Here is a 25,531-nt window from a genome sequence, read left to right as displayed (position 1 = left end):
CATCTTTCAATCATGTGTCAACAACTAGCCCATGGCAAAACAATCGTCCACACGCCCCAGCCTGGGTCCTCTAACAATCAGCTCTGGGTATGTGTTCACAACTGCACAGGACACATCCGACCGCAGAAAGTCAATAGGTGGCCATCTCTGGCAAGAGTAGCTGGTGAGGGCCGAAGAGAGAAATTCTACTTTAGCTTTACAAATTTCTGTATTGCTTTAAAAAAAAGAGCATGTATTACTTTTGCAATTCAAAAGAAAAAAGAAGATCATGGTATCTAAGTGACAACACAGCACAGGAACAATACCAGCCACCTAGTCAGCTGGGCTCTGGGACTGGTCAACAGAATCCTGGCCCCAGCACAGCTGATGCTGGACAGGCGCTGACTAATGAATGTACTCTGGCACCACAGATCCCAAAGCAGGTACCTGGGCTAGAGGCCGCCTCACCTGGGAAGGGGCAAAAAACACAAATTCTTGAATCCTGCCCAGGCCAAGTGAAGCAGCCCAGGGGGCAAGGCCAGCAAGCACTGAATGAGTCCTCCAGGGGCTCTGATGCTCACTCAAGTTTGAGAAGGGCTGTGCTGGCTACATCTATGCCCTCAAAATTCCTGCTATCTTGCTTAAAACTTCTTGTCACTTCCTCCTACCCGAGAAGTCAGGGCCCCATTTCCTGCTGTAGCACACCTGCAGCTCCAGGTAGGGCTAGAGTTACTGATGGTTCATCCAGTGGCTGCAGGGCAGTCAAGCCCTCCCACACCTTGTTCCCCCTCCACCTCTCTCAGGACACATGGTGCTCTCCCATGCTGGCAACCTGCAGCCTCATGTTGCATCCTTCCAAATTCTTCTTCAACTTACAGCATTCAAGTTTTAGCCATTATACCTCAGCAAAAAAAAAAATCCAAAAAGATCTATATTTTAAAAACCCACAAAGAACACACAGGTACAAATGGCCTCACTAGTGAATTCTTCCAAATATTTAAGGAAGAAATACACAGACTCTTTCAGAGAACAAGCCTCTTATTCTTCCCCTCGACTCCGCAAGGAAATCTATTAGGTCATTCAATAAAAATATTTACAGGCATTATTCGCCAAGAAAAAAAATGTACTCAACTAGGACTTTCTGAGGCCCCTATGAGGATCACGTGAGATTGTGTGTCTGTCTGTATTTTAAAAATTCCCTTGTGAAGCCTTTTTATTACTTTTTTTAAAAGTTCATATACAATAGGGACGCCAGAGTGGCTCAGTTGGTTAAGCGTCTGACTTAGCTCAGCTCAGATCTTAATCTCAGGATCATGATTTCAAGCCCCACATTGGGCTTCATGCTGGGCAGGGAGCCTACATATATACATAGATTTCATATACAATTAAATTGAGTCCTTTGACATAGATTTCTGTAAGTTGAAACATACTGGTAGGTTCATTCAACCACTAGAGAAAAATCTTATAGAAACTTGGAGAAATAGGGATCCCTGGGTGGCTCAGCAGTTTAGCACCTGCCTTCAGCCCAGGGTGTGATCCTGGAGTCACAGGATCGGGTCCCACATCGGGCTCCCTGCATGGAGCCTGCTTCTCCCTCTGCCTGTGTCTCTGCCTCAATATCTCTCTGTGTCTCTCATGAATAAATAAATAAAATCTTAAAAAAAAAAAGAAAAAAAGAAACTTGGAGAAATAGAAAGCAGAACATGCAACCCATTTTAGAAACCCAGCATAATCCTGAGGAGGATATTAGAGGAAAGGAAAGTTACAGGTCACACATTTATGAATACAGACAGAAAATACACCTGAGTGGATCAGCGGTTGAGCGCCTTTGGCCCAGGGTCAGAGTCCCGGCCCCAGCACAGCTGATGCTGGACAGGTGCTGACTAATGAATATATTCTGGCACCACAGATCCCAAAGCAGGGTACCTGGGCTAGAGGCCGCCTCACCTGGGAAGGGGCAAGAAACACAAATTCTTGAATCCTGCCCTGTAGAAATTAACTGAATTTCTAGCAAACATTTATAAAATGGAATCTGGAGTCCTGGGATCGGGTCCCACATCGGGCTCCCTGCTTCTCTCTCTCTGCCTATGTCTCTGTCTCTCTCTCTCTGTCTCTCTCTGTCTCTCGGTGTGTCTCTCATGAATAAATAAATAAAATCATTAAAAAAAAAAAAAAGAAAAGAAAACTCATAAAAGATTAGCAAACCAAATCAACAATAAGTATAAAAGGATGATGTATCACAAATGAGTTGGGATTTTTTTCTAAGAATACAAAGTTAGCTTACTTAACATTAGAAAAATACAGTGTTTTGGGTTGTTTTTTTTTAAGATTTTTTTTTTCCATTCATGAGAGACAGAGAGAGAGGCATGACATAGGCAGAAGGAGAAGCAGGCTCCTGCGAGGAGCCCAACGTGATACTTGATCCCAGGACCCCGGGATCACACCCTGACCGGAAGGCAGACACTCAATCGCTGAGCCACCAAGATGTCCTGAAAAATACAGTGTTATTTACCACACAAAATAAAGGACATATAATCATGAGCAGATATAGAAAAAAAGCATTTGATAAAATGCAACACTCATGATTTTTTTAAATCATAAAACCAGGAACCAAAAGGAACTTTCTTAATCTGATAAAAAGTATCTAATAATAAATAAGGTGTCTCCTAAGAGGGATCCTACAGCAAACAGCACACTCATTGGGGAAATGGTAACAGCTTTCCAAGAGACCCAAGACCAACACAAGGATTTCTGCCAACACAACTTCAACTCACCATTGCCTGGGAGTTCCTGGCCATGCAATAAGGCAAGAAAACAAAATGAAAAGTGTAAGAACTGGAAGAGGTAAACCTCATCCACACGACAGCATATCTTCTACAAAGAAAATCCAGAAGAATCCAAAGATAAACTATTAGAATAATTGAATTTAGCAAGACCACAGGATTCAAGTTCTATATACAAAATTAACTGAATTTCTGGCAAACATTTATAAAATGGAATCTGTAAAACCATCAGAAATTAACAATTACCTTGGAATAAATTAAATGAAAGAAACACAAAGACCTTCACATAAAAAAAAACTATAAAATATTGTGGAGAAATTAAAGAAAACCTAAATAAATAGAAGAAAATGCCACATTCAAAGATCTGAAGTCTTCATATAGTAAAAAAATAATCAATGAATTCAATGTAATTACAAACAAAACTACAGATTTTTTTGTAGTAATTGCCAAGTTGATTGTAAAATTTTTACAGAAATGAAAAGTACCTAGAAGAGTCAAAATAAAGAAGAACAAAGAAGTAGAAGGGCTTACTCTATGAGATATCAAGACCTATTATAAGCTATTAATAGTGAAAAACGGAACATATATAGTCACCTGATTCATTTCAAAGGTTCAGTGAGCAGGATGATCTTTACAGTAAATAAACATTAAGCACTACCTCATACTATAAACAAAATTAATTCCAATAGATCATGGATCCAGTGGCAAAACAAAACTTCTGGAAGGGAACAAAGAATTTCTTAAACAGGATACAAAAGGCACTAATCATAGAAAAGAAAAGATCCTAAAAACCAGAATTTATTACAATTAAGAACTTTTGAGGGCAGCCCGGGTGGCTCAGTGGTTTAGCACCGCCTTCAGCCCCTGGTGTGATCCTGGAGACCCAGGATCGAGTCTCACATCGAGCTCCCTGCATGGAGCCTGCTTCTCCCTCTGCCTTGTGTCTCTGCCTCTCTCTCTGTGTCTCTCATGAACAAATAAATAAAATCTTAAAAAAAAAAAAAAAAAAGAACTTTTGTTAAGAAAGCAAAAAACATTAAGACAATGAAAAAGTAAGCCATAGTGTTGAATATATTCGCAATACGTCCATCTCACAAAGGACTCTTCTCTTGCATATATAAAGTATGCCTACAAGTCAGTGAGACAACTGTAGATACTTCACCAAAGATTCCAAATGGTCAATAAGATTTGAAGAGGTGCACCAAATCATCAGTCATCAAGGAAATGAAAATGAGGGATCCCTGGGTGGCGCAGCGGTTTGGCGCCTGCCTTTGGCCCAGGGCGCAATCCTGGAGACCCGGGATCGAATCCCACATCAGGCTCCCGGTGCATGGAGCCTGCTTCTCCCTCCGCCTGTGTCTCTGCCTCTCTCTCTCTCTCTCTGTGACTATCATAAATAAATATATTTAAAAAAAAATTAAAAAAAAAAAAAGGAAATGAAAATGAAAATCAGGTACCCTTTACCCTATCTATCACCAAAATGGCAAAAGCAAACAAAAGGCTAACCAATCCAAATTTTTGATAGGATGTATAGCACCCAGAATCCCTGCGTGTTGCTAGAAATATGAACAATCACCCTGTAGTACAAACACATTGGAAACCACTCAGCAGCATCTACTGAAGCAGACTAAGCAATCCCCCCACCCAGGGATCCATATACCACAACACATGTGCAGAGTATTGTGATTAGCATTCTCCCCATTTTTCAAACTCTGAACAAACCCAATGTCCACCTGTAGAGAACATGCAGTGGTGTTATCTGTACATCTGAAACTATAAATAATGAAGTAAGTGAATACTGCTGCTGCAGAGCAACAAGCCAGGTGAATGTCACATGAATGGCAAAGCAAGCCAGACACAAAAGTATATGCTGTATGACTCCAGTTATCTAAAGTTAAAACAAACGCACACTAATCTATGGTGACAGAAGTCAGAACAGCAGATGCCCTTGGGGAGTGAGATTCTGACAGGGAAGGCACAGGACGGAGACTTCTAGGGGTGTAGGTAATACTCTCCACAGGGCCGATGCGTGAGTGTGCTTCCTTTGTACATGTCACCCTGCACCCCCCTCCAGTCACCGCCAGCTCAGCTCCCACCCCTGTCCTCGAGAGCCTCTCTGGCTGATGTGCACCTCCTCCCCATCACACCTCTCGAGAGCACTCTCACACTCATCTTGGGTAGCGGGCTGGGGAATCCTATCTTAGTGGTCATTTCCGGCTGTGCTGGAGGCCAAGGCACAGCCTATTTGGCCCTTGTATTCCCAGGGCCTGGCAGAAAATCTGCTGGCTAGGAGGCACCACAGGTAACTCATTAACTAACACTGGCTGGCACCCCAGCCTTGTGCCTCTCACTGCTAAGTCACTGAGTCCAAAACAAGACCCAATGCTCTCCTGTGTCACCACGAGCTCCTTGAGGCCTCCTTCAAACACTCTTTAACAGCTAAGCACAGAGGCAGAAGTTCCACAGGACTCGTTCTCTAACATCAGCTCAGGCCAGAAAAGGCAGGGAGAAAACGCCTGTACAATGTCACACACAATGCTACTTTCCTAAGGGGAAAAATACCAATTGATTTTTAATCTCCAACTGAAAAGTGGGGAAAAGAAGGAAAGAAGAGCTGCCGGTAAGCGTCACAGAGCAGGAGCTGCCTAACGAATAGCGATAGTTGAAAGGTGGGGTGAATGGCTCCATCCTTTCCCCCTTTTTTAAAAGATATTATTTACCCATGAGAGACGCAGAGAGAGGTGCAGAGACATAGGCAGAGGGAGAAGCAGGCTCCCTGCGGGGAGCCCGATGTGGGACTCAATCCCAGGACCCTGGGATCACTACCTGAGCCAAGGGCAGACGCTCAAGCACTGAGCCACCCAGGTGCCCCAAGTCCATCCTTTCCATTTTAGGGACCTTAAGGAATAAGATTCAACCAAAGGCACAGAGAGCATGTATGAGACTCAGTGTCAGGCAGACCTGGGCTCAAATGCCAGCTTCCTGGAAAGCTGTCTGACTTTGAGTAAGAAATGAACCACTCTCAGTCTTCCCACCTGCTGAACGGAGTCCCTACCCTCCAGTTACCAGGTATGGGACCATAAAGTACGCTTTTAAAGCAACCCCAGGGTGATTTATTCACCACACAGGGCCAAGGTTCTCACCTCGTTCAACCTCATTCAATCCTAATCCTAGGCATACGCATTATTTTTTTTCATTCAACAAATACATGTGGAGCACACTACGTCCTGGGCACGATGCCAAGAGTACACTGAATGTGATCACTAATGACCAGACACAGGCCCTCAACCTCCCAAGGCTCAGGCGTGATTCTTCTTGTCTTAAAGATGGCCAGGTTCAGAGCTATCACCTTGCCTAAGGTCACACAATAAACCGAAGGGCTCAGATTTGGCCTCAAACGCATACCTTTCACTGGTGGTTCTCAATCCTGGCTGCATGCTTGAACTACCCAGGGAGCTTTTAAAAATTCCTAATGCCCAAGTCTCACCCCAAATAAACGAAAACTTATCTCTGAAGGTGGGGCCTGGACACTAATTTATTTTCTTGGTTTTCCGGACAATTCTCTTGTGCAGCAAAAGTGCCGAGAACTTTGCTCTTTAATAAATGTTTCCCTTCCTTGTTTCTTTAGTTGATACTTTAATCTATATGAATTTGAGATTAGCCTCTTTCCAGCAGCTTCTGAAAAAAGTGAATTACTATCTTTCAGATTTTGCCTTAAACTACTTCAACAATTGTTAAGTCACAAAAGCAAAACCACACTGTAAACACCTGCCTTATAAAGTGAGCTCTTCTAGTATCTTCCAGGCTCTTCTTTCTACTGATCCAGGCAGTAGGGAAATTTTCCTAACCCAGGTGGCTTTCAGAGTTCACCTGAATGTGCCCTCTCCCTCCACTGCAGCAAATCTAGGCCATGCTCCCGGAAGCCAGCCAGCCAGCCGATCCCTATCTTCTCAAATATGGAAAATGCCAGGCCTAGAGCAAGGCACAAAGCAGGCCGTACCCCTGCGGATTAAAAAAAGCCACTCTTACATGCAATTCTAGGAACAGGAGTCCACACTGCACAAGTGGACAAAACCAAGCCACATCTGCTAATGTTCCAAGCTGATAAGGTCCCATTGGTCCTGGGGATGCCAAGAAGGCTTCAGAGAAGAAGAGTTAGTGAGACAGGGCCTTAAAGATGTGCAGAAATGGACCAAGGTGACATGCAGCAGAGGGGAGGGGGGTATTTTAGGCAAAAGCAGGAAAGTGTAAGCCAGCAGTGCTGGGCTCAGGGTGTTTCATGAGCCCAAGCAAGGGGACCAGCAGGAGGAGAACAGAAAACCACAAGCATCTCTTCATTCTGTAGACCGCAGTACCCAGGAAGACAAATCCTCCCAACATCAATTCATAGTAACCTGTGGCCAGAGCTATGACAAATTCTAACAGCCCATCAGTCCTCATTGAGACTATCTTCATTCATAAAACAGAGGCTGGCTTTTCACTGCCAGTAAAGTCACACCATGGTCAGAGAACACCAAGGTGTTCACATCCATGATAGTGGATAGCAGGTCAGAACTGACCCAGGGGTCAGGACAGCGGTCACAGAAACAAGAAGCACTTATGGGAATCTGTCCTAGGAAATCATAGGAATAGCAGATAACACAAGCTGACATGCACACCAGTCATTTTATCATCCAAAAGCAGGAACAAAATCGATTTCCAGTTTTTTCTTTTTTTTAATGATAAATTTATTTTTTATTGGTGTTCAATTTGCCAACATACAGAATAACACCCAGTGCTCATCCCGTCAAGTGCAAAATCCATTTCCTTATTGTTGGATCGGTAAATGATTCACTGCATGAAATACCACAAGGACGTTAATAAACATGTGAATCCTTTCTAATTATGCGGGGAAATGTCTTCTAGAAGTAAAAATGAGGATACAAAACTGTAGAAGAGCATACATTTTTAGGTTTAAAATTCATAAAAAGTCTTTAAGGAAATAAGGTAGGAAGGAAAAATTGGTAGTAGGTATAAAGTAGAAAGGGCAAAAATAGAAGGATGAACATAAAAAACCCAAAATTTTCCTGTATATTTTTAAACAAAGAGCAACTTTAAGAAAACATGTGTTTAAAAAAAAAATTTTTATCATCCTTAAAAAAAAAAAAGAAACCCAAAAGACAAAAAACACCAAAAATCTCTCAGAACATTCCAGCTTTGCGGACACCACAGGTATGGATGCTGCACACATAATCCAAAACCTACACAACTGTGTGACCTGACATGGGAGACTAAACTGTTGGGGAGAGTCTTTTCCCTATATCTATGAAATAATAAAACTGAAAAAAAAATTTAGATTTAAAAGCATATCAGAAGGCAGCCCCGGTGGCTCAGGGGTTTAGGACCGCCTTCAGCCCAGGGCATGATCCTGGAGACCCAGAATCAAGTCCCACGTCCGGCTCCCTGCATGGAGCTTGCTTCTCCCTCTGCCTGTGTCTCTGCCTCTCTCTCTCTCTCTCTCTCTCTCTCTGTGTCTCTCATGAATAAATAAAATCTTTAAAAAAAATTTTTTAATAAAATAAAAGTATATCAGATTTTTTACTTTTCAAAATTTATAGTCTACTATCATTCACTTCAGATTATTTACTGTACTTCTACTAAGTGTCTGTACCAGCTAGGAAAACAAGGAATAATATGTGGCCCTTGCCTTCAAGAAGCTCACAGTCGAGGCAGTGGCAAGGCTGTCAATGCTGTCTCAGAAGTCCAAGGACTGTGGGATCCAAATGAAGGCCCTGGAAGGGGTTGCAGCGATTGGAGAAGGCTTCCTAGAGGAGGTGTCACATAAGTGGAACCCTAAAGGACAAACAGAAGTTTGCCAGGCAGAAGGAAGAGAATGGGCCAAGGTGCAGAGACAAGACACAGCTGGTTCAGAGAATTCTAAGAATGGCTACAGCACAAAATGGAAGCTGGAGGTCTAAGAGGTAGGCAGGGGTGCACCCAGAATGCTCCTTATGCCGCAACAAGTAGTTTGGTGTTTCTCCTGCATGGGGTGGGAACTACCGTTTAGGCAAGAGAATAACAATGCATTCAACTCATCAACTCCAGGCATTTAATTCTCATGAAGGCAGAGGGGGGTGGTAAAGAAAAATGATCCCGAAAAATGGCCCATGCTCCCAGCTATTCACCAAACCCACTTCCTCATGTGCTGGGCACTGGCCCCATTTCCCAACCTCCCTGATAGGTGGGCTTGGCCATGTGACCAAGTTCCACCCAAAACACTGCCCAAGCGGCGCCACATGTACCTGGCCCAGAAAAATCCCCCACCTGGCCCCTTCCTGAGCTCTCCCCTTCCGAGCTTGATGCAGAGGCACCCACAGACCTTAGGGAGCAACCACCAGAGCCCCAAGATGGCAAGACCCTGGGAGGGCACGAGCCACAGATGAACTTCCATCGTGCCTGTGCCACCACAGAGATTTTAAGTTTGTTATATAGAAGTGACAATTGCACAAGTAAATACACATTCACATGTTTTCTCCACCAACTCTGACCACTACTCAATTTCTTCTGCTTTAAAAATACCCATTTTCAAAAGAACTTCTAAAAGGACTAAAACCCATTCATTCTGGGATAAGGACTCCTCGGGCGCTAGGACGAAGGCTCACCCAGCAGCCAATGTCCTTGTCTGCCTGGCCTCTCGGCCGCTTCTCCCTCCCTAGGCCAGGCTCCCCCTCCATGTCTGCAGTACTCTCAGGTATCTCCCCTCCTGGAGGGAGGGAAATGGGTCTCATACCCAAAGCTGAAACCTAAAGGAGGTTAGGACTTAAATAAAATCTTAAAAAAAAAAAAAAAAACAACAATGAGGGTTTGGATTTATTTATTCTTGAGAGACACAGAGAGAGGCAGCGACACAGGCAGAGGGAGAAACAGGCTCCATGCAGGAGCCCAATGTGGGAGTTGACTCCGGAACTCCAGGGTCATGTCCTGAGCCAAAGGCAGACGCTCTACCAACTGAGTCACCCAGGCATCCCCAAACCATCATTTTCAAACTCCTGCAGACATGTGCTACTCCACAGTGTACACATGTACACTGTGTGCACAGAGCCTGAATTTGAAAAGCCTCTGGCTAGAAGCAAAGAGGAATTAACAGGAAAACCAGACCATTGCAGGCCCCAAACGCCTCTTAGGCAAATCTGGATGACTCATGACTCTTTCATTTACAGAACCTTACAGGAATCCTGCGATAAACCACAACTACTCACAACAAAGAATCAGCAAAACTGAAATCAAAACAACTCTCAGTTACAAACTCTGCTCACTTACCATCAACAGGAACTAGCTGATTTGATGTGGCAATCTAGTAAGATCTGTATGCACACAAAAAATACAGAGTGCAGAAGAGAATTTAACGTTCCCTATGCCAAATATTCAGTGTCCCACCAGCAAAATAAATATACAAACACTTTACAACAGGCGCCAATAGGTAAAAAACAGAACAAGACAGCTTTCATTGTTGTTATTCTGTGAACATTTTTTTAAGTAGAACAGATTTTACTTTTGCCCAATTGGGCAAAAGATTAATTTGTAAGCAGAAGTAGCTGGTGGCTGGAGAACTGCTCTGCAGGAACAGGGCTGCCTGTGGGTTCACTGTTGTGCTCCCACAAAGTGTCTGGCATTTCCTACTGAATCACCCCTCCCAGGGTCAGCCTGACCATAAAAAACCTCACCGAGGACAAAAAGAACCTCACCTAAACATAGACATCTGGGAGTTCCCATAAAGACACAGCATATGATTTCCCCATAATGCCAGAGCACAGAGGGTGCTGCATAAACTCGGAAATCCTGCACAAAACACATACATTCTTCTTTCTCCCACTCCCCAGAACTAAACTACCCTGCTTACAGGTGTGAAAAAAAATTTTTAAGGACGCATTTATTTTACAGAGAGAGAAAAGGAGAGTGAGTGCAGTAGGAGAGGGGAGGAGGCAGACAGAAACTTAAGCAGACTCAGAGCAAAGCATAGAGCCTGACGTGGGGCTCAAACTCATAGCCCTAAGATCACAACCTGACTCACCCACTTAACTGGCTGTGCCCCACAGGCGTGAAATTTCTATGAGCACCAGCACCTGCCAGAAATCAGGGCAGAAATGCTACAGAGAAACCAGTGCAGCCTGCAAGGTTTATCAGGATCACGATCTGGCTCTCCAACAGGACATAAGCAGATGTGCAGGCCGAAAAAGTTTTCTCAGTTCAGTTCATGCCACTCCTTTAAAAAAAAAAAAAAAAGATTTTATTTATTTATTCACGAGACACACAGAGAGAGAGGCAGAGACACAGGCAGAGGGAGAAGCAGGCTCCCTGCAGGGAGCCTGATGCAGGACTTGATCCCAGGACCCCGGGATCCATCCTGGGCTGAAGGCAGATGCTCAACCACTGAGCCACCCAGGCGTCCCAGGTCACGCCACTTCTGACAGCAACCGCCCCTAACACCCCACAGTGAAGATGTCTGCCCTCCCCATCTGAGACAGATGGGAATTTCAATGTCTGCACCCAATAAGAAGTGGCTGAGCTTTAAAGGTTTCTTTCCTCAAACAGACTGACGTCTTCTAACCCACCCAAGGGAAGGACAACAGGTCATCAGACCCAACTGGGACACAGAACATTTTCGTGTTCCCCTAGGTTCACATCCAGTACAGAACGGGAAAGCCGAGCTGGTAGCCAGTTCTCACTTGAGTCATCAATCACAAAAAGGAAGTCAGTCAATCTCGTTCCCTCTTCAGGACTGATTAAATCCTTAGTTTATCGGTTTTCCCTTTTCTGCTGCTCAGCTCCTGGACAGGTTGGCCCTTACTAGCATTCACTAACTCGTTTGCTCATTCAAGCAAAAAGCAGGAAAGAGATCCTTGATAAATTCTAGTGAGGTCGCAGCACATCAATCACCATGCCAAGCACTCTGCACGCTCTGCCTTGTTATCGCCATTTCAGAGCTAGGAAACCAAGGAAAATAGAGCCACATGCCCAGCCACCTGCCAGAAGGGCAAAACAGATCACTGCCCTCTCTGAACACCCTCCGAGTCCTTGGTCTCCAGGCTAGAGGCACCACAGGAAGCCTCAGGGGTGCAAGCCCCTCCACCTCCACTGTGTGCAGTTCCCCAGATACTGAAATGTGCCCTAGAGCTCAGAGGCAGTGTGAGACAGGACCTCGAGTGGGATTCTCAACACCCTGCAAGGCAGCTGTCGGCCCTCCCCACTGGGCCTGCCTTACTCACATGCCACCTTGCCTCAGCCTCCTGCCCTCCCCCAGGGGTCCCAGCGGATGGTTCTTTCTGCAGGCTTCCCTCGGCTTCATGCACTTCATATCGGATTCGCTTCTTTCACAACCACCACGTGCTGCTTTAATACATCCCCACAAGAACAAAGGCTAAAAATTAAATCACAGATTGCCACCCTGACTGGCCACTACTACCAAACAGAACTTCCCACAAGGTTGCAAAAGCACAAATCTGAGCTCTTCAATGAGGTGGCCCCTGGGCACAAGAATGTGGCTTCTGCGGCTGAGGAGTGAGATTTCCAACTTTAATCCAGTCTAAATTGCTGTGCATGGCTAGCAGCTAACACACTGGACAGCACAGGCAGCAATCATGCCCCAATCTAAGACCCCAGATGAAGGAACAGGTGATGCCCAAGCGCACAGAAGGTACCATGGGACCAGGGGCACGAGCCCACTGGTTTCTGCTTCTCAAGGAGGCTGGGACCCCCGTGGCCTACCATCCCTCACTCCTCTTCTGACACCCTGCGATTATTTCTCCCTACCACCTAAAGCCTGACACATGCAGCATCTCTTGCAACCATGTGCCCACTGTGAACTACAAGTGGCACCTGTTCCTTTTATTTGGGGGGACAGGGCTGTTGGCGGCTGCACTGTCAGCACTGGGTACCGGGGAGGTGTTCCCTGAGGACAGATAGGGCATCTCAATTCAACTATCTGACAAATATTTACTGAGTTCCAACTAGGTGCCAGCACAGGATGAGTAAGATGCAGCCCTTGAGGGGGGCCCAAGCTTGGGGGACAGATTCCGGGGCTGGAGAAGACCAACTGCCCGAGTCCCCATTTGACACATGGGATACAGCAACTTGCTGCCAGTGCAGGGGGAGTAAGTGGCAGAGTAAGGGCAACACCCACCCCTGCTGACATCTATGAGGCTCCACTGCGGCCTCCACAGCCGTTCCCACACGGGGCCATAGCCCGCAACAGCCCAGGAAATGGCAGCTGCTGTGACCTCCCTGAACATCCGGGTCTTCACCTGCACTGCACTCCTTGCTGACCTCAAGTGGCTCCGGCCCCAACAGACACTCGGGAAGCGTGAATGCAGCAGAGGTCGGGCCCAACAGGAGGACAGCAGCCAAAGCCACAGCACCTGTGCAGTTTCTATGACACACCTCACCCCCTCCCGATGTGAACAGGGCACATTGGGGCACACAGAAGGCATGTGAGGCTGGTCCTCATATAGAGGCTGGAGGGAACCTGACCATGGTTAAGCATCTGCAGAAATGACACAAGGATGCAGATCCTAAGAGGAGCATGGAGAAGGTGGTCCTGCATGGGAAAGCTGCCCCCTCCCTAGTCTACAGGCAAAGCCTGAGGCAGGGATGCTGTCGGGGCTGGTGTCAGGTGGGAAATGTCAAAGGAACATCGACCCGAGCAGCCAGCTGGAGTGAGGACAGAGGCCCCTGGAGAAGGCCAAAGGCTGAAGAAGAGGAAGTGGTGGCCCACACCCAACATGATGATGGTCCATGTTCCTCCTGGACATTTCCTCTTGGCATTTCCTTCCCCTCTTGCCATCCTGGCCCAGGCCTCTCCAGAGGATCACATGAGGTTGTGTCCACTCCAAGGCACAGTGCCCACAGCAGGGCACCCCATGCCAAACTCTCCCTCAGGACACTGTGCCGTTCTAAATGGGAAGTAGCACCCGTCATTAACAACACTGCTTCCCCCTGCTCCAGCACCAGAAAGGGGGAGAATGAAGGCGCTTTGGCCTCCTTTCTTCAACCCTCCCTGGAGGATTCACCAGATGCAGCGGGAACAGCACATGACTGCCCAGGGTAGAGCTTTGCTGTCAGACCAGGGCAGGGGCCAAGGTGGCAGCTGACCCTCCAAGATCCACTGCCAACTAGCTGTGTGACCTAAGCCCATTAATCCACACAATGAAGGCATCCCACTACCCTCAGGCCTGGATCTTCCCAACTTGTTCTTCCAATTCCTCCACCCACCAAGGTCCCCACTGGTCCATCCTCCTTCTGCGGCCACTCACCCTCCTGACATCCCCCAGGCCAGGTGACACTCTGACACACTCCCTCACACTGCCTCCCCTCATTTCACCCTACTCAATACAATTACCACCATGCCCCCCCCACACATGCCTGTGCCCAACACAGGTACCCCCAACAGGCACACTGCCTGCTGTCTAACCACAGAGCCAGATCCTGCCCCCCTGCACTCCTGCAATCACACTTCCCCATCCTATTCCCCCTACAGCCACTTTCACATCTCTTCCTTCATCATACCTCCCCTCCTGTACCCCATGGGCCCATCCCCAGCCTCACCATCAGCAGAGGACCCTGCTCCCTACTTCACAAGAAAACGCACTTCCTGGAGCAGCAGGAACTCTCACTCACTGTGGGTGGGAATGCAAAATAGGATGGCTGCTCTACAAGCAGTTTGGCAGTTTCTTATGAAATTAAACACACTCTTAGATTTGATCCAGCAATCAGGCTCCTTGGTGTTTACCCAAAGGAGTTGAAAACTTGTCGACACAAAAACCCGCACACGAGTATTTACAGCCACTTTATTCCTAATTGCTAAATCTTGGAAGCAACCAGGATGTCCTTCAGTAAATGAATGGAAAAATAAATGGTCTGTTCCAGACAATGAAGTATTATTTGGTGCTAAGAAGAAATGAGCTACATCAAGGCATGAAAAGACAGGGAAAAACCTTAAATGAACATTACTAAGTGAAAGAAGCCAATCTAAAAGGCTGCGCTGTTAGGATTCCAGCTACATGACATTCTGGAGAAGACAAAACTATGGAGGCAGGAAAATCAGTGGTTGCCAGGGGTGTGTGGGGAGGGAGGGAGGAACAAGTAGAGCAGGGAGGCTGTCCAGGGCAGTGAGGCTCCTCTGTTTGATACTGTAACGATGGATCCGTATCATTATGCACGGAATACACAACACCAAGTGACCCAGATGTGAAGCGTGGACTCTGGATGATGATGACGTGTCAGGGCAGGTCCAGTGACTGTAAGAGGTACGTCTCTGGTAAGGATGTTGATATGGGGGAGGCTGTACCTCTACTGGCAGCTGGGGCTTCTATGGGAACTCTGCACTTTCTTTTTTTTTTTTTTTTTTTCAAAGTAGGCTCCACACCCAGCATGGGGCTTGAACTAACGGCCCTGAGGCCCTGAGATGAAGTCGCATGCCCTACAAACTTAGCCAGCCAGATGCCGTCAACCCTACACTTTCTGCTTAATTTCTCTGTGATATAAAATTGCTCTTAAAAAGTCTATTAGAAAGGGAAATATGTTGAAACTAAAAATCTATATTCGCACACACAGAAAAATAATGACATGGCACTAAAAAATAACAAAGCAGTCCACCTGCACTAAATAAAAGAAAGTGAGGACTCCCACAGACCTCATGGCCACATCTGTCCTCCAGCCTCTGCACCCACATCCTCTGCTTTACCGCTTCTTAGTCTGGAGGATTCCACACAGCTAAAGCCAGTTTGTCCACGTGAGCATCAGATCCCATGCCTTCAGATGCCACTGAAGGACACGCTCCGTTAAGTCCTCCTCTCTCTAGTTATGTTTGCTTCTATTATTTTCCAGGTGAACAAAACACCTATTTCTCCAGTCTTGAAAAAAAAAAAATCTCATGCCACTTCTTCCTCCAGCTGTCACCACATCTGTCTTTGCTGTTAGCAACTTCCCTCCTCTTGCTCTTTCTCAAACCCCATGCTGTTCCCCACCTCATCCCGTCTCCAGCTTCCAGTATACCAACCTGGCCCCCTACTTCTCCAGCCTCCCTTGAATTTGGGTATAAACTATGACTACACAGAGACAGTCGCTCCCATGTCAGGTTATGTCGTGTGGGACAGATCACTTCAGGAAAGGGAGATTATTCTTGGTTGGCCTTACCTAATCAGTGAGCCCTTAAAAGCCAACTGGGGCCCTCCCTGGCAAAAGAGGCTCAAAGTGTGAGAAGGACTCTACACAAGGGGAACTCTCCACTGCTGGCTCTGGAGACTGAGGGGGCACACAGGAAGGAGCTACAAGCAGCCCCCACCTGACGGGCATCAAGGAACCAAGGGCTCAGTCCTCAAACCTCTGCCAACAATCGACTGAGCTGGAAGCTGACAGCTCCTTACTCAAGCCTCTAGACCCCATTAGCTGGCCAGTGCCTTGGTTCCGTCCTTGCAAGAGCTCAAGAGAGAACCCAACAGTGTGACCACAAGCCTCTGATGTTGTTTTAATCCACTATTTGGTTACTTGTCATGCACCACATACATAGATATACATATCTACATAAACTACATAAACCGTCTACATAAACTCATAGATGACTAGTATGACTCCTGTGGTCAGGTCTGCAGCTGCTCTCCCCACTCTGAGCCAAAGGCAGCCCTACCATGGCCCACAGGCCAGCACAGGACCTGCTCCTGTGTCCTCATCTCCACTCCCCCGGCACATGGCTCACTTGGTCTGGCACATGGCCTCTGCACTGCCCTCTACTCAGCAGGCCTACCTGGGCCCTTCCCTGCCTGTCTCTGCTCTGCCAGGGGTCTGCTGGGTCAACTTCCCCAGCCCTTCATCTCTGCTTCAGTCTCTCTTGCTCCAGCACCTGGCAGGCCCCACATTGGGGGCCCCGCTGACCAGCCTGTTGTATAGCCCGGCCTAGCCAATCTCTCCTCCTGCCTCTCTGCCTCATTTTCCCCATGGTGCTGATCTGCCAACATCTGTTCTCCATTTACTTACTATGGGTATTAGCTGCCTCCTCCCACTAGACTAGATGGTCCTCAAGGACAAGGGCCTTTGTCTTGTCCACAGACAAATTCTAAACACCTAGAACCATGCCTTGGCAAATGGCAGATGCTCAGGAAATACTTCTTGAAAAAATGCACGATGAGAAACATATTTAAGGGCCCAGCACAATGCCTGGCACATTGCAGGCACTTGAGAACCTGTGTTTGTGATTTGCTGCCAAAAGGAAACAAGCGAAGCACAGCAAAACACAGGCAGGCAGTGCAGCATACCCCTGAACTCGGCGGTTCTAAGCACAGCCATCCTGCTGCCAGACTGGCTCTCCCAACAGTTCCTGCAGCAGCAGGTGTCCCATGTGGACAGCTGGCCGCCTATGGCTCCTGCTCGGTACATTTGCAGGGCAACACCACTCACTGCACCCTCCCCAAACTGGAAGAACTACATCAAAATGAGGTTCACCTGGAGTCAGAGCACCCATGACCTCCCAGGTGCCAAGACAATGGTTGGTGGCAGCTTGGTGGTTGTCAGCGGTTGGAAAAGAAAGGCACGCATTCCATAATCAAGGCGTTGAGTTGCTACAAGTCTACCTGGTGCATGAAGTCCCACTTCAAGTGGAGTTCCACTCCAAGAGGAGCTGAAACCCTGGAAGTACATTGATCCAAACAGGGCCAGAGGACCCAGGCTATGCGAGTGCCGGCAAAAACATTCAAAACACAAAGGTCAACACTCTGAATAATCGAGACACCTCATGGATGTGTGGTTAGTATAACAGCAACCACCCTCCTAGTATCCTTATTAAATCTTCTCTGCTTCTCTCATGTTCATGGCCACCCAGGCCTGCCCCTGATTCTGCTCTGCCCTCCCCAAAAGCCAGCCCAGGAAGGCCTTAGGCCTCAGAGCTGACCCCAGGCTCACTCCAGGAATCCCACACGGTGAGAGGGAAAGCATCCTCATCCTGCTCATACACCAAGCCCTTTTCCCACGAAGGAACTTCCGTGCCCTGAGGGGGACTCACAGAGCTGACCTCCCAGCAGAGGTCTCTGCTGCCTGTCCCTGTGCAGTGAACCTGCCTGCTCTCTCTAGTGACACACCCACAGAGCCTGCACTGCACCTGGCTGCAGCTCAGCTCCTCTTGCTCTCCCAGTCCCAGGTACCCCTGCAACCAACATGTGATGACAGCACACATGTCACAAGAGGCAGCATAGGGGGAACCTGGTTGGCTCAATAGGTAGACCATGCAACTCTTGATCTCAGGGAGGTGAATCTGAGCCCACACTGGGAGTACAGATTATTTGAAAATAAGAATAAATGTTTAAAAAGAGGTAGTGTAATGTCTTTTGTAAAAGGAGTGGGGACTTTGGAGTTGAGCACATCAGTCTATGTCCAGTGGGGAGATGGTGCCCCGGAGCCGTGAGGAAGCTACTGGCCACCCCAGGAGCATCACAGAGCCCCCCTCCCCAGGGAACACCTGTGCAGAACTTTATGTTACTGTCTGGCTCTTACATGCTTTGAGTTTGGGGTCTACAAGTGGTCTTACAAGCCCTGCCCAATCTGGACTCTCCATACCTGTCTGGTCACCTCTCCTACCCCTGTTCTCCATCCTGAGGACTTCAGGCCATGGCGCTTTCCCAGAAATGCTGTGCTTTCTCCTGCTCCTATGACTTTACACATGTTGATCCTTCTGCCTAAGGTCACTATCTCCACCTTGTGCACACAGAAGACATTTTCAAAGGCCCATTGTCCTCTCAGCCCCTGAATTTCTTTCTAGACTTCCCCAGGGACTTGGGGCTGTGTTCATGTCTCTCTTCAGACCGTCATCACACCACACAGGGCCTTCCACGGAGGCCTCCTATCTCCTCCTTCCCTCGTTGCCTGGCACTCATACATAGCTCAGCACCTGGATCACACCGCTCCTTTTCCTTTTCACAGCTCTGAAAGGGAGGTGCCCTCAGCACATTCTGCGAACAAGGACACTAAGCTGACCCAAGACCACACACCAGCAAATAGCTAGATCCAGTGAACACCAACCAGGGCTCTTCCTGGGTATGGTAGTGTGCGTACACATGTGTGCACGGGTATGCATGTGCATACACACATATGGAAAACCAGAGTCAGGCAAAAAGAAATAACACAGACACTGGTTTGCCTCCTACATGCTTGGTGCTTCACATCCACATACACTTCCTCCCTTTGACAGTGAACTTATTTCTATTTTCCAGATGAGAAAGCTAAGTTCACAGACCTACACCCTGTGCCATGGCTGTATCCCCCACAGGTTACTTCTCGCCCCCTGCCTCAGTCTCTAAACTTATGAGTAAAAATTACAGAACTTACCCAAACCCATCAGCTTTCAGTGCAGGTTACAGAAACCACTCAAAAACGTTTAAGCAGAAAGGATATAACTCAAGGACTTAGAGGATTTCAAAATCTTTATAAGGGCTGAAGTCATTTGCTCTCAACTGGGCCCCAAGCACAGCTCCCCACACAAGACAGCATTGACACACCCAGGCAGCTGCTGCATCAGAGCTGCCACTAGAATTAGGGAATTCCAGAACATGGCAGGATTGGGAAGCCACTGCCACGGCCTCCTCCTCCACTGTGGGTGCCCCTCAACAGTCAGTGAATAAACATGGGGCTGAACCACACCACTGCTGGACAGGAGAAATCAGTATAAAGGGGGAATCGTCACGGTCTCCTCCTAGTTCTGCCTCAAGCCCCTTATCAAGGGAGAATTTGATGGCAGCCAATTCCTACCCAGAACCCCACCTCCAAGAGACTCTGAAAACACACAATTTTAAGTCTCCAGCTACCATGGGAAGGAAAGTGCCCTTTGGCTGGTGGCCTGGAGGAGAAACAAGCCCACAGAATCTACCTACCACACCATACTCTCTCTTATGGTCAGGTCGCTGAAGATCAAGCAAGGAAACCATGTCCACGGGCTAAGAGTGATACCTGGCAAGCATGGGACACTGCCTGTGACTCCCTGTGCCAGGGGCACCAGCTAGAGAATGTCCCTGACGTATATCTGCCCTGTTAGTAAACAAACTCACCTCTCTAAAAAGAAAGCAAGGAGGGGATGCCTGGGGGGCTCAGCTGGTCAAGTGTCTGACTCGTGGTTTCGGCTCAGGTCATGATCTTAGGGTTGTAAGATGGAAGGAAACCCGTGTTGGGCTCTGAGCTGGGTCTGGAGCCTAAGATTCTCTCTCTCTCTTACTGCCCTCTGCCTGAGTCCCACCTCTTTCTCTCTCTCTCTCTCAAAAAAAAAGGAAAAAAAATAGTTTCTTAAAAAAAAAGGCAAGCAAGGAACACATTTCTTCCTCAGCACTGCTCATGTCACTTTCCAAGTTATCAAATCCCCAAAACCTAGAACGGTACAGGGGCTAAAATTTTAATCAAACACATTAACACCAAGTCAAAACACCATAAAGATTTACTATTTTTAAACCAGTGGTTTCACATCCTTATTGCAGACCCCTAAAAACAGTGGGATCATATATGAATCCCCAACAGAAGCAGAGAGCAGGGCCAGAAACCTAAGCTGCACACAGGAGTTATGCTCTGCCCAGAGCTTCTTCTACACACTGTCTCATTTAAGACTCTATCAGGGGATCCCTGGGTGGCTCAGCGATTGAGCACCTGCCTTCGGCCCAGGGCGTGATCCTGGAGTACCGAGATCAAGTCCCACATCAGGCTCTCTGCATGGAGCCTACTTCTCCCTCTGCCTGTGTCTCTCATGAATAAATAAATAAAATCTTAAAAAAAAAAAAAAGACTCTATCCACTCTTTACAAGAGGCACAGTGAGCCCCCACCACCCAGTACACAGGGGGAATCACAAAAGTTGGGGGAGTTCTTGAGGTCACACAGGTAAAAAATGGTTTGAACCTGGGTCTGAGCAGTTCCAGGTCCCCCAGCACACTCCTCGCCTGTGTTACATGTAGGTCACCTCTGCTGGGGTAAGTCAGATGCAGACTGTGACCCAAGGGGCTCTCCACCAGGTGGGGAAGCACACCAGAAAAGTGCATCATCACAGATCTTTGAACACAGGGGCACCACACCTCCTAGCCTCCGGCAAGCTGCTCCCTTTCCCTCAGCTTCCCTCCACAAGCCCCTTCTCATTCTTCCACTGCAGTGCAAGCATCGCTGTTCAGCAAGGACACCCAGACCATCTCTGCTGAGAGCTGCATAAAGGGCCGCCAAAGCAGCGGTAAGTGGTCAAAGCTGATTATTACCTTCCAGGCCAGTGCAGGTTAGCGGCCTTAAATCCTCACCTTCACAGAAACGATCTATATCCTATGAGAAACATGTGTATTACTGCATCCCCCTTGTCTTTGCTGTCCAGGTATCTACACAAATACTGTTAAAACTACATGGGAGGGATCCCTGGGTGGCGCAGCGGCTCGGCGCAGCCTTTGGCCCAGGGCGCGATCCTGGAGACCCGGGATCGAATCCCACGTCGGGCTCCCGGTGCATGGAGCCTGCTTCTCCCTCTGCCTATGTCTCTGCCTCTCTCTCTCTCTCTGTGACTATCATAAATAAATAATAATAAAAAAATTTTAAAATAAAAAAAAAAGGAAAGAAAATTTCCGTATTCACATCCAAATGTGTACTTTAAAAAAAAAAAAAAAAAAAAAAACTACATGGGAGAGGCACCTGGGTGGCTCAGTCGGTGAAACATCTGTCTTCCGCTCAGGTCATGATCCCAGGGTCCTGGGATGGAGGCCTGCATCGGGTTCCCTGATGGTGAGTCTGCTCCTCCCTCTCCCTCTGCCCCTCCCCCTGCTCCTGCTCTCTCCCTTTAATAAATAAAATCTTTAAAATAGTAATAGTAGGGGATCCCTGGGTGGCTCAGCGGTTTGGCGCCTGCCTTTGGCCCAGGGCGTGATCCTGGAGACCCGGGATCGAGTCCCACATCGGGCTCCCGGTGCATGGAGCCTGCTTCTCCCTCTGCCTGTGTCTCTGCCTCTCTCTCTCTCTCTGTGACTATCATAAATAAATAAAAATTTTTTAAAAAATTAAAAATAAAATAAAATAGTAATAGTAGGGGCACCTGGGTGGCTCAGGTTGTGATTCCGGGGTCCTGAGATCAAGTCCCACATCAGGCTCCCTGCAGGGAGTCTGCTTCTCCCTCTGCCTCTCTGTGTCTCATGAATAAACAAATAAATTAATCTTTAAAAATAATAATAAATAAAATAATAAAATAAAACTACACAGGAGGCATAGAATCCCTTAAACACAGTTGCTCCCTCCAAACAAGAGGAGGATCCTACTCAAATTACATTAGTAAATTTTCTTCAAGGAAACAAACACCAACATTTACAACCTACCAGCAGGGTGGTTCTCAAAGGCTGGGTGATTTTGTCCACTCTTCCAACCCCTCCCTTCCCAGGATATAAGGTGATGCCTTGCTGCATAACTGGGAAGTGGTCCTGGCAACTAGTGGCTACAGGCCAGGGAGGCAGCTAAACAGCCTTCAATGCACAGAACGGCCCCCACGACAAAGATTCATCCATCCCAAAACATCAACAGTGCAGAAATCCTGACTTAACTTTTTCAACAACTTTTGATTAAAGTCAGTACCATATCAGAAGAACTAGAGAAAATTTCACAAAACTGTGTTTCTCAGAAATGACATTGACATTAGAATCACAGATTGCTACTACTTACCAGGCAATGTGCTAGATGCTTTCTTTACCTACTTGATCTCTAACCTTAGGCAGTCTTATGCTCCATTTAAGGCTCAGAGAAGAATGAACTAACTTGCCCGAGGTTACACAGCTTGTAAGTGGGAGAGCTCACACTGAATCTAGCCAGTTTGACTCCTGAAGCAGCACTCAACATTGGCACCCTCACATGCTCACACCTCTAGGACAGCCCTCACACCACCCCCACCCCCCGTGTCTGCTCCATCTCCCCCACCAGGACTATGTCTCAGCTCAAGGTGGGAGCTGCAGCACAGGGGCTTCCAACAGCCTGCAGGAAGAACAGAGAAAAGGGACAGAGAATGCTGAGTCTGCAGCTTTCTCAAGGCAGTGGTCAGGCCCAGCCTGCCACCCTGTCACTTCTCTGGGCCACCTTCATCAAGCAGTCATGGCCACCAACCAGTCTGCCCCCTCAGGCCACAAGTTCCATGACCCCTTCCTCTGAGCCCTATTCTCCGAGATGAGCCTTCCGCAGTCCCACCCACACTTCCTCCTACAATTTCCTAGAAATTGGCTCTGTGAGGACAATGAGAACAGATGGGCACTAGGGTAAAGAATGTCACCTGGGTGCAGGAGATAAAATGGAGAAACAGAAAGACTCAGAAGCCCTGGCTGGAAACCCCAAAGGCCCAGCTCTAGCCCCAACCCTGCCCTCAACAAAACTCAATCCTTACTACGTACCAGGCCCCCTCTGTAATTCTCCTGTAAAATGTTTAGTGGGTTCCAAACATTTCTGGCACAGACCCCTTTTCTTCCTCAAAGGAATTCTAGATTGAAACTCTCCTCTCACATTGAAACTTTCACACTTTAAGACTCTAGGATGAAAAACTCGCTAGGCTCAGCCCATAAGATCATATATTTTGATGCATTTGTCATTAATATTGCACCTGCTTCCCCAAAATACTTAATAGTTGTTCACAACAATGTCACAGCCATCAAAAGGGCAAGGCCGGGGGTGTCTGGCTGGCTCAGTTGGTGGGGTAAGCAGCTGTTGATCTTGAGGTCAGGAGTTCAAGCCCCAAGTTGGGTATGGAGATTATGTAAATAAATAAATACATGTTTGAAAAATGTTTTATAAAAGGGGTAAGGAGACAAGAACCAAAGAATAAAACAGAGAGGAGACATTTAATTTCTGCAGCACAAAGCTATGAAAGATTTTCAAGAAATAGCAGCTTTCCCGTACATAATTTCAGTTATATGCAGACCCTAAAAAACCAAACAACACAGAAACAGACTCAGATACAAAGAGCAATCTGGTGAGGAAGAGGAAGAAGAGGTACAAAACAGACAAGACGGGTTAAAAGGCACAAACTTCCAGATACAAAAATAAATAATACCAAAGGATACAGTGGACAACACAGGGATGTAATGTAGTCAATGACAGAAACACCTCTGTACGGGACAGACGGCACTGGATTCATCTCTGGGATCACTGAGTCATGGACGTAAATGTTCAGTCACTCTGTGCAAGACCTGAAACTAGCATGATACTGCAGGTCAGCAACACTTCAATCTGAAAAAAACAGTAGCTTTAGCAACAATCCACGGTAACTGACGGTGTTTCCTATCAAAGCTCTAACACAGTGAGACAAGGCAGCCGACAAAGAAAAGCACAGCCGTGGTGATCACAAGTGACGGATCCCAGAGAGCTGACTCTGGGTGGGTCGATCCCGTTTCACACATGTGAGCCACTGCTCCCCGTGACCACCACACGAAGTAGGGCTCATAAGAGGACCTTTATCAATAACATAACAAGCACCTGTGCTGGGCACTTACTCATGCGATTTTAGAGAGAACTCACTCAGAGAGTGAAGTAATGTATTCAAGGTCACACAGCTAGGACGCAGGTGCAGCTCTGTTCAAGATGAATCTCAGCCCTCACCTCCAGGCTGCTTCCCAGCCACCCTCATTTTGAATCACATTTCCAAATTTGCCAAGAACCCCCACGTAGTTCTGAAAACCTGCAGACACTGATCTGAGTCAAGAGAACAGCTCAGCCACACAAACTGGAACCACAGTAACCTATTTGAGGGCTTGGCCTCAGAGGGGACAGTGACTGTCTCCCCAAAGTTCCTGGGTTCTTCCCACTGAAGTGGTCCTGGGTGATGGAGTTCTAGGACTAGGGTGGTGGCTGGATGCTTGCCTGTCCACACATGAGAGAAGAGGTGCCCCCCAAACCAGAGCCTGCACTGGGGATCTTCTCCCTCAAGACTGGTCTTAGGTTTACTCAACATGATCTCCACATTCAGATGATGAAGCAGCTGGGGCAGTGTTGAGTTCACATTCATGCCCACAGTGACAGAAGTCTCCAGCCAACCCCAGCCAGCAGAGCACACCACTTCAAAGGGACACCCAGGGGCACCTGGGTCACTCAGTCGGTTAAGCATCTGACTCTTTATTTCACCTCAGGGTCGTGGGTTCAAGCCCCGGGTCAGGATCCATGCTCAATGGGGAGTCTGCTTGAGATTCTCCTTGTCCCTCTCTCTGCCCCTCTCCTCACTCATGTGCTCTCAAATAAATAAATGTTTTTTAAAAAAGGAACATGCAGACCTACATGGGCTTTGCTATAGCACACACATGCAAGGGGCAGCTGGAGTGAACTACAGAAATGGGCCCCCCAATGAGTAGCAAGGAACAGGTTGCCACTCTCCCACCCACCCTCTCACAGCCCCTGTGCCCTTCCTCACAGCACTGCCCAGCTTCAGGGCCATAGTGGCTTATATGACTGACTGATGTGTCCCTGGCCACCACCGCCAACCCCTGGCCCCACCCAGAGTGATTACCTATAACCACTTCTCTGCTCTTACTATTCCCATATTACCTGCCAAGAGCAGACCAGGGAACACACACACAGCTGCTGAACAAAAACATGGGAGCCCAAGTAAGAGGCAGGTTCCAGGGGAGCTGTCCCCAAGGACTTGAAGTGAGACGCAGGGACCCCACAGGCCCTGCTCTGGCACCTTAGTGGCCTGGTCCCAACACAGGTGGGAAAGCAGAGGATGCCATGCAGTGACAGAAGCAGCGCCAGGTCCAGAACAAGGACACCAGCCCTGTGG

At 47.5% G+C, this 25,531-nt stretch overlaps 1 protein-coding gene across 12 annotated transcripts in view; it reads right to left on the bottom strand.

The window, feature by feature from the left end:
• Positions 1 to 25,531, bottom strand: part of TBC1D14 (TBC1 domain family member 14) — a 109,453-nt gene that overhangs the window by 70,846 nt on the left and 13,076 nt on the right. For 2 of the 12 annotated variants that reach the window (XM_072737566.1, XM_072737564.1), the window contains exon 3: positions 10,813 to 11,004. The exons of the other annotated variants lie outside the window; for them this stretch is intronic. The gene's annotated coding sequence lies outside the window, so the exon portion shown is untranslated. The remainder of the gene's footprint in view (positions 1 to 10,812; positions 11,005 to 25,531) is intronic. 12 annotated transcript variants of the gene reach the window in all.

This window comes from Vulpes vulpes, chromosome 14 (assembly GCF_048418805.1).
Source record: "Vulpes vulpes isolate BD-2025 chromosome 14, VulVul3, whole genome shotgun sequence".
NCBI lineage: Eukaryota > Metazoa > Chordata > Mammalia > Carnivora > Canidae > Vulpes > Vulpes vulpes.
The sequence above is the reverse complement of the archived record's forward strand: the minus strand, read 5'-3'. Positions and strand labels throughout refer to the sequence as shown.